Consider the following 10,763-nt stretch of genomic DNA (forward strand, 5'->3'; position numbering starts at 1 on the left):
TCAAGGGACTGGACGCAAAAAGATGTTATTGGTGGACGACCTTCGCAACACCAAAAAGAGTCTCGTCCGAATTGACAACCCTCATGACCAGATGTGCTTAGCCCGTGCCATCGTGGTGGGACGAATCTATGCCAACAAGAACGACACGGTAGAATGGAAAAGAACCTGGGACACTATTCAACGTTCCCATCGAGCCAAACAAGGAAACGAAGCAGAACTCCTGTTGCAACAAGCTGGCCTGTCCAAAGACACACCCTGTGGCATTCCTGAGATGCAAAAATTGCAAGATGCCCTAGCTCCACGCTACACCTTGAAAGTGCACCCTCAAGAAGTGCGCGGACCTCTGTTGTTTCGAGGCCAAGACTTTAAGGACGGAAAATACATTCATCTTTATCATCACGATGAACATTTCGATACCATTACCAGTATCACCGGATTCCTGAAATACGGTTATTACTGTGAGAAATGTGACCATGGTTATAATAATCGAGAGCAACACAAGCATTGTGGATCGAAATGCACAGGATGTTTGGCCTCTTCACCCTGTCTGAGCGAAGAACCAGTGCCTTGTTCAACTTGTCTGCGCACGTTTGTCAGCCCTACCTGTTACCAACAACATCTGAAAACGCAAGGTTCACAGAAGAAATGCGCTTGTCAACTGCGGAGATTGTGCTCTACGTGTGAACAAGTCATACGTACCAATAATACCAAGGCACACGTATGTCGAGGAAAGAAAAAATGTCACATTTGTCACCACATCGTGGACTTGGAACACCAATGTTACGTGCAAAAATACCAACCCCAACCAGAGAAAGAGGACGGTCACAAGAAGAAAGGCAATTTCATCTTTTTCGATTTCGAATGCATGCAAGAAACTGGCATTCACATTCCTAATTTCTGCGTGGCTCATCGAGCGTGCGAGAAGTGCATTCAAGAACCTATCTTCAGTCATTGCCCTCACTGCAGCAAGATACCCGGAGGGCGTGAAAAAATCTTTCGGGGACCGAACACGTTAGCCGATTTTGCCCAATGGGCCTTAGACCCCGTCGACAAGACGTGGAGCCAAGAGGACATCGAACGTTACGGAGATTGTCATCGTCATGCCACGGTGATGGCTCACAATTTCTCCGGATACGATGGACAGTTTCTTCTCAGATATTATACGGAACAAGGCACCGAGCGTCCTAAAGTGACTTTGAACGGAGCCAAAATCATTTTCATGCAAGTGGGACAAGTGCAGTTTAAAGATTCGATGAGCTATTTGGCCATGCCTTTGAGTCGAATGCCTAAAACGTTTGGAATGACAGAAATGGCTAAAGGGTACTTTCCACACTTTTTCAATACGGAAGCCAATCAACACGCCGTTCTACCCCATTTACCCGAGGCTCACTATTACGACCCCGACAACATGCGTACCGAACAACGAGAAGCTTTCTACGCTTGGTACCAGATTCACGCCTCGGACCCCTTCGACTTTCAGGAAGAAATGCTAAAGTATTGTCGTTCCGACGTGGACATTTTACGGCGTTGCTGTGGAAAATTTCGAGAACTGTTCATGGAACACGGAGGGGTCGATCCTTTGAAAGAAGCTTGCACCATTGCCAAAGCGTGTTCCTTAGTGTATCGACAACGATTCATGCCTGAAAAGACCGTGGCTGTCATCAGTCCTCAAACGACCCACTTTGTCAAACGTCAATACTCGGTCAAAGCCCTACGTTGGTTACATTACTTGTGCGACAAGGAAGACAAGTGGATTCAGCATGCCCGCAACGGAGGGGGCGAAAAGACCATCGGAACGTATTCGGTCGATGGCTGGGACTTAGAAAACCCCAAGATTGTGTACGAGTTTAACGGTTGCTTATTTCACGGATGTCCCGTCTGTTACCCTGACCGTGGCACTAAAAATCAGTTTTTGCAACGAACCATGGAAGACTTGTACCAGGACACTTGTCAGCGGCGCCTAAAGTTGGAACAGCAAGGATACCAAGTGGTGGAAATGTGGGAACACGAGTACGATCACCGCTTGAAAACCGATCCCGAGTTTAAACGCCTCGTGGAAAGTTACCAGTTCGTGGACCCGCTGAACCCGAGGGATAGTTTGTACGGAGGAAGGACCAATGCCACCTGTTTGCTGTACCAAGCCGACGAAGAGAAAGGAGAATAAATCAAATACTTGGACGTGTGTTCGCTGTATCCCTACGTGTGCAAATATTGTCGTTTTCCCGTAGGGCACCCACAATTGCTGACGGAACACATCGACCTGAAAAACATTCGACAATACGAAGGCTTGATCAAGTGCAAAGTTTTGCCTCCCACGAACCTCTACCATCCCGTCTTACCTCACCATTGTCAAGGCAAATTGATGTTTCCCTTGTGCCGTACTTGTGCCGAAACGTGCAACCAAGACCAAGCTTGTCAGCACAGCCAGGAAGAACGTGCCTTGACGGGAACCTGGGTCAGCGTAGAATTGTTCAAAGCTCTGGACATGGGATACCAACTGTTAGAAGTGTACGAAATTTGCCACTTTCCCAAGACACAACAATACCGCAAGGGTGACCCCACGCAGAAAGGCATTTTCGCCGACTACGTGGATGCCTTTTTGAAACTGAAGCAAGAAGCCAGCGGCTATCCTTCCTGGTGTCACACTCCCGAAGACCAAATACAATTCAAAGAGAAATACTACGAACAAGAAGGCATCACTTTAGACCACATCGAGAAAAACGAAGGCAGGCGATCGTTTGCCAAAGTGATGTTAAATTGCTTGTGGGGCAAAATGGCACAACGACCGTGTTTACCCAAGACGGAATATTTGACAGAACCTTCCCGCTACTTCCAGATGATTCACGACAAAACCAAATACATGAAACACGTGGACGTCGTTCGAGAGAATTTGATCTTGGTCAATTACGAAGAAGATCTGGACTTTGTGCAAGACGACCCTTTTGGAAATGTCATCATTGCGGCTTACGTGACAGCCCATGCTCGCTTAAAATTGTACGAAGCTTTAGAACTGTTAGAAGAACGCGTCCTGTACTTTGACACGGACAGTTGCATTTACATCCATCACCCGATTCAACATCATCCTAACATCGAAGGAGACCGTTTAGGAGCCTGGACAGACGAGCATCCCGACGACAAGATTCTAAGTTTTGTCAGTGGCGGTCCCAAAAATTACGGCTACGAATACCGTGACAAACAAGGAGAAGTGCACACGACGTGCAAAGTGAAAGGACTGACTCTGAATTATCGTACCAGTCGAGTGGTCAACTTTGGGGTATTGAAAGAAGCCTTGCAATCGGGAGAGGATGGAAACTTTAAAGTGACCACCTACCAACCGAACAAGATTGTACGTTTACCCACTCACCACATCGTCAGTCGGCCCTTGGAAAAAGTCTATCAAATCGTGTACCAGAAGCGAGTTCGACTTCCCAATCATTTCACCTTACCGTATGGACACGTTGGTATAAAACATTGGTTGTAAGAGGATAGTTACCCCACCAGAAAGATGACTTCGCCACAGCAAGAATCGAGTGAGAAACCCGATGAGAACTCCAAGTTCAAACCCTACCATTTTCCAGTCTTCTTACCTGACTATTGTGATTGTGCCCGTCGATTGGACACGTTTCAGAAATGGCCTACGAATAGGGAAGGATTACCTTCTTCGCATGTTTTAGCTAGAACAGGATTTGTCTACTTGGGACCTGAGTCAGGATTGGGATACGAGGTACAGTGTTTCGCTTGCGGACTGAAGTTACGAATGGATCTATGTATCTATAAAGATTCAGCTATTCTGGAGCATACTCGATGGTCTCCGCACTGCCCTTACCTTTCTATGGCCTTTCCACCCATCACACTACGGTACAATGTTGACGGTACCTTAGAGACGGTACCTTCCAGAACAGGACATAAAAAACGTAAAAAAGGAAAGATGTACAAGTTGGAGACTGCATTGAGACTAGTATAAAAAAGGGGCTATGGTCAAGATCGATAGTTCATTGTGACTACCAAGACCGAGCGAACAAGATGAATACTTTGAAAAAGACATCGTTTCAGTTTGGGGATTGTAAAAAAGTTGTATCTTCCTCTAGTGTGACTAATACTGGATGGATAAGACCCATGCATTGCGACGGAAAATGTCCGGAAGGAAACTGCGATTGTCCATGTGGTTACCATTGTAATTGCGTAACGGAGTTTGCAGACGAGTGCGATTGTGAGCCTTGCGATGGGACCGATGCTGTACCTTGTGACCTGAGCGATGCCGTAAAGCATCATGGGAACTTTAGTACCCCTACCCCTGTCATGGAAAGTGATGCTGTGCGTGTCAAACCTGTGGGATGCGAAAGCGATGCTGCTCGTCCTCTTGGACATTTTACTGGGTTTCGTTTTAAAGGGGAATGTCGACCTTCACGTTTACCTCCCTACGGATGTCATCCAGCCCTGAGCAAACTCCTACCCATTTCACTCAACCCTCATCGAAACGAACCTGTGAAAAACGAATATTCGTTTCCTGTGCGTTCGTCGGAATACTGCGACTTTGAAAATCGTCTTCAATCGTTCAAAGGAAAATGGCCAAAGTATCTGGGAGGACCGACCCCCGAAGAATTAGCCAGAGCCGGATTTTTCTACTTGGGCGAAGGAGATAAAGTCAAGTGCTTCAGTTGCGGTGTGTCACTTCACCACTGGGAACCGCAAGATTCGGCCTACGTAGAACATGTTCGATGGTCACCGAATTGTCATTACTTACCTTTAGTGGGACCGAGACATTGAAGTAACTTCTTACCATAATCATCTGTTCATGGATACTTTACAAGAGAACATTCGTGCTTTGCCTGTGGAGTTGAGAGAACGCATTTACCGAGAGCTGGTCAAAATACAAGTGAAACGTAAAGAACAATTGCATCCGATACGTCACCGGTGTTTGAACCACTGGTACCTGAAGGCTATACAAGGACTGATTCAATTGAAAGTGTTCCATTGGACAGACATTGATCAACGACCTCCTGGTTATAAAAAGGAATGGTTTGGTATTGACGATTCTATTTACTACATTGTAAACGTATTGCATCGAATTCCAGAGGAAGAGTTAACGAATTACCAACATCTTTCACACAATGTCAACTTGGTGAAAGAGGAAACTTCTGAACGAATTGTCATGTGTAGATTAGTGACTCAACGATTTAAATTCGACACTGAAGTGAAACCATGTTTGTGCAAAGAGTACATTTCTTGTGTCAGACCAAAGAGGATTTAGTATGACCTATTCATGGATACTTTACAAGAGAACATTCGTGCTTTGCCTGTGGAGTTGAGAGAACGCATTTACCGAGAGCTGGTGAAAATACAAGTGAAACGTAAAGAACAATTGCATCCGATACGTCACCAGATCTTTAACCACTGGTACTTGAATGGTATAAAAGAACTGATTCGTCAGAAATTCTTTCAATGGTCAGACATTGTTCAACACTTTGAGGTCGCTAATGATCGACATGTTCATGATTATGGTTACTTCGAGATTCACCTACAGCAATACATTGAGGAAGACAAGTTAAAGGATTACCAACATATTTTACGTGGAATCTACTTAGAGGAAGAGGAAACACCTAAACGAACTCTGACGTTTCGGTTACAGTATGCAAGATTTAGATTCCCTACTGGAGAACGAAGATCTCTGGCTAGAAAGTACGTCTATTGCATCCGAAAAAAAGAGAATATAAAAAGAGGCTGCCATGCCACGGTTTATGTCACATGTCATCCAACAGATTCCGTGGAAGGAACTCAATGACCATATTCAAACCGTGGATCATTACCATCAATTATTACAAGAACTGTATCCATTCAATTTTGGACGACAAGTGGTGTGTGTCTTAGTGACTTGTTTTCTGGGATTTCGTTTACCAGCCGATTCTTTGTGGACTCTTTACGATCAGTACTTACCACCTCCATGGCCTTAAATGGTCACGAAAAACTCCTTTTGCTCAAAGCCTTGCGTTTTCATCTGGATACTTCTCGACCTCAACAGGAAAAAAAGATTCGTCAACTTTTAGCGACCCAAGACGTGTATGACGATGTGTGTGTAGCTTGTGACTTACACCCTCATTGGACAGATGTTCGTGATTGGAAAAAAGGGGGTTTTGAGGCTTGGACCCAAGAAGTGGCCCAGTATGCACAAGAGTTGTTCAAGGAAAAAAGTTACTTTTCAACCCGTGTTAGTGACGGTGCCAGAAGAACCCGTCACCGAGAACAACCACTCGCTTCAGGACAGGACTGTCATGGACATGCCTGAAAGGTCATTCCGGGAGGACACTTGTGTGACAATACCTCATGTAGAGACTGTAAGAACATTACACACTGTCCCTAGGACATCTTGGTTAACCAAAACATGTTGTACAGACACTTGTTTATATTCCACTTTGATCGCTTTGCTGTGTTTTATATTCCTGTACATCACTATTTGGGTTGTATGTATTTTTGTCTTTCGTGTTCATATTTGAAACATTCAATAAACGTGTTCTGAAAAAGTATATAAACTCTTGTCTTGTTTGTTTTTCGTGTCACAAGTGACATTTCTCATACCATGGCTACCTCTGCTGTCTCTGCTCCCTCTTCCTCTACTGTCAAAGTCATCGACGAACACTTAGATCGTGCCAGTTGGGAGGCTTTGTATCTTCGCCATCCCTTTAACATGCTCATTGCTGGACCTAGCGGTTCAGGCAAAACCGAATTCGTCAAACGTTTGATCGAACATAAACATCATTTGATCGATCGGCCCCCTCAACGGATCGTGTGGTGTTACAAAGAGTGGCAATCGGCGTACAGCCTCTTGCGAGAAAGTCAAGGCGATTCCATCGTGTTTGTGGAAGGCATTCCTAAAGAAGACGACGGCATCGTCTCTGACTCCCGTCTAACCCATTTGGTCATTTTCGACGACATGTTAGGAGAAGACGAAGAAGAAATTAAATTGTGGTTTACGCGCAAAGGGCATCACCGTAATGCCAGTGTCGTTTACATCACCCAAAATTTGTTTCAACAAAGTAAAGCCCATCGCACCATCAGTCTCAATGCGCATTACGTGGTCTTGTTTAAAAGCCCTCGAGATAAATCGCAAGTGCAAGTCTTAGCCAAACAGTTAGGAACGCCTTGGCTGACTCAGGCGTACGACGATGCCACTCAAACGCCACACGCCTATTTACTCGTCGATTTGAAACCTACGACCCCCGAGGATTTGCGATTTCGTACCCACTTGTTTCACCACTGGTGCCAAGACGGAGGGCCTGTCCTGTACACGTCTCCGTCCTCGACTTCATTTCACTCCCCATAAAAAAATCTATAAAAACCTCAGACCCTTTTTCGTCTGTCTCACACAGTGTGAACATGACGTCCCTTCAGTCACATCTTCCCGTCAAATTGATTCGTGCCTTGTATGGCATCAGCCGAGAAAAAGATCCACAAACACGAGCCCGTGTCTTAGAAGCTAGTCTCAAAGAAGTCTTACGATGGTTCACGGTGACGGCACGTCAATTACTCCAAGGAATCATTCAGATTCCTCATCAAACCCAACGCGTTTTCGATCGAAACAAAGTCGCTTTGGTCCAACTGGCCGATCCCCGCATCGACACTCAAACCAAAAAACAAATCATTTTGAAACCTGGAGGGAGCGGTACTCTAGGAGGGGTCATCATTCGCTCACTCTTAAGATGGGATCCTAATGCCCCCAAAGTTATCCCCAAGACAAAAGTCCAACGAAGCCCCAAGAAGAAAAAGAAAAAGACCAGGTCCCCAAGAAGAATAACTTCTCCAGTGGCAGGACCCTCCTCTTACCAGACACCACCACCATCACCCCGGAAAAAGAAAAGAAGCCCCCAGAAAAAGAAACAGAGAAAAAGTCCCCAGAAAAAGAAAAGTCCACAGAAGAAGAAGAAAACTAGTCGCAAGAGAGGCACTTCGGCCAGGACGCAACCTTACACTCGCAAGCCACGACCTGCCACAGCGTCTCCGGCAGCCTCACGTTTGTCCACTTCTCCGTTGATGTCACCAGGAACTGAAGAGTACTTGGAGACGTTGATCACACCAAGAACTTCTCCGTTGATGACCCCCAAAAGAACTTCCCCAGTGGCAGGACCTTCCAATTTAGCGGCAGTGGCTGCTGCTCACAAAGTACCTTCTCCCAAAATCAAAGTCCATGAAAGATCGGGCATGTTACAAAGTTTACTGGATTTGTCCAAGCAAGAACTGGCTCGATTTAGTCCGTTACGTACCCCTGCACGACGTGTCATGCCTGTCCTCAAACTGATAAAACGTAAAGACAATCAGTGGCGACGCGTTCCAGTATAAAAAAGGCCTGTGACCGAGTAGGGTATCAGTGTTTTTAGGTGCTCCTAAAGACTCAAAGATGTCACCCTCCAGAAAACCCCAAGGAAAGAAAAGGAAAGGACTACCACCACGTTTAGCCAAACATGGGGACCTGTTATCTGTCCTGTCCAAAGCTTCTCCACCCCTACGAAAAAAACTCATTCAAACAGCCTCCAAAGAGGTCATCGATACCGTGTGCGAATGTTGTTTGAACGTTTTGAAAGGCACGATCCCTTTGTCCAAACACCAGAAACAATGCTTAGGCAAACATCGTCACGTTCTTCGGAAAATGGTTCAAAAGAAAATTCCCATTCGTCAAAAAAAGAAGATGTTGGTCCAACGTGGAGGCATTTTACCTCTCTTGTTAGGCCCCATACTGAAAGGAGTCTTGGGAACCATGTTGGGAGGACTGATGGGAGCAAGATAAAAAGGCCTTCGGAAGTCCCAAGATCTCAGAATTCACCCCTGACAACCCATGGAAGGACGAAAACTAGCTTTAGTGCCTTACAAACGATGGATGGAATACCATCGGTGGCAAGAACAACGCACCCCGCATTTACCTCCCAATCCCAATTTGAGCGAAATGTCCCAGTTACAACACGAATTGCAATCCTTGCTGGATCGCCAAGATTTGTCCGAAACAGAAAAATCGCAAAAGTACGGTCAACTCTTGCAAAGACTGCAACTCTTTCACCAGAAAGCTTTAGACGAAACAGCTTTACCCACTCTGAAAGATTTTAAGACCTTGATGAAAAGTCCAGCACCATCACCAGTACCAGTACCAGTACCAGTACCACCAGTACCCGTGACCAAGACAGAAAAAGGAAAAGAAGAAGAAGAAGAAGGGTTTCAAACTCCACCAGAAAAAGTACGCAAGTTAACAACACCACCTACCTCCAGAATTGGATGGATTAAAAAGATGATGGCGACCCCTTCTTCCTCACAAGAGAAAAAGAAAGTGAAGACAGAAGTGAAGACAGAAGTGAAACAAGAACCGATATCCCCTGCTCAGACATCCTCCTCCTCTTCGACACCTATTGCTGGCCACACACGCAAAGCCTTGCAATCCAAGAAAATACCCCAAGAGAAAAAGAGTAGCCTCTTCCAAGAGTGGGTGCCTTATTAAGACACCAATCAACACAAAAAAATGGAAAAAGTCTTAGCTAGCATTTACTACGATCCCTCCCATCCTGCAGGTTACGCAGGAGTTCAAAAATTGTATCGTGCTGCCAAAACGCGACTGAAAAGTCTCCGTTTACCTCAAGTGCAACGATGGTTACAAGAACAAGCTACCTACACTTTACACAAACCCATTCGACGCAAGTTTGCCAGAAGTCGCACCCGAGTGGAAGGCATCGATCATCAATGGCAAGCCGATTTAGCCGATGTCTCTCATTTGGCCAGCTACAATCGTGGCTACAAATATTTGTTTTGTGTCATCGACGTCTTTTCCAAATTTGCCTGGGTCGTACCCTTGACTTCCAAATCGAGCAGCGAGTTAGTGCGAGCCCTGCAACGGGTGTTGAAACAAAGCGGTCGTCACCCTCTTCGATGGCAAACGGACAAAGGCACCGAATTTCTGAACCAAGCTTTCCAAAAAGAATTAAAGAAACGTGACATTCATTTTTTTACCACCGAGAATCCCGAAACCAAAGCCAGCATCGTGGAACGTTTTCAACGCACTTTGAAAGAACGCATGTGGAAATATTTTACGCATCACCACACTCTGAAGTACATCGACATCTTACCGCACCTGGTGCAAGCGTACAACCAATCTTACCATCGAAGCATCGGACGTGCCCCGCAAGACGTGACTCCCGACAACGAAGTGCTGGTGTTCGAGCGCCTGTTCGGTACGTCCCCGACGAGGGCTGTCCCCAAGAAAAGTGGAGAGTTGGCCGTAGGAGATTGGGTGCGCATTGGCAAAACCAAACGCACTTTCGACAAAGGTTACTTACCTAACTGGACGACCGAATTGTTTCGCGTCACTGGACGAGTGCATGGCCGTCATCCTGCCGTCTATAAATTGGAAGACATGAACGGAGAAGTACTCAAAGGAACGTTTTATTTGCCCGAGTTACAACGTGTCACCAAAAAAGAAGACGACGTGTACGACATCGAAAGCATTCTGGAACGCAGAACCCGTAAAGTGGGCAAACGACGTGTCAAAGAAGTCAAAGTACGTTGGAAAGGATATCCACCCAGTTTCGATTCTTGGATCGACGCTTCGCAAGTCATCGACTATAAAAAGAAGAAGTGACCATCATGCCCTTTCACACATCAGACGCAGCTACGTCGACCACTCCTTCTTCCCCTAGTTCTTCTGTGCAAGATTTACAAAAACAACCCTTGTGGGTGTGGTGTGGAGAACGTGTGCCTAAAACGCAAATCGTCTTTTTCTGCCAAATCTTCGT

This window comes from Sinohyriopsis cumingii, chromosome 7 (assembly GCF_028554795.1).
Source record: "Sinohyriopsis cumingii isolate HCF-2022 chromosome 7, ASM2855479v2, whole genome shotgun sequence".
NCBI lineage: Eukaryota > Metazoa > Mollusca > Bivalvia > Unionida > Unionidae > Sinohyriopsis > Sinohyriopsis cumingii.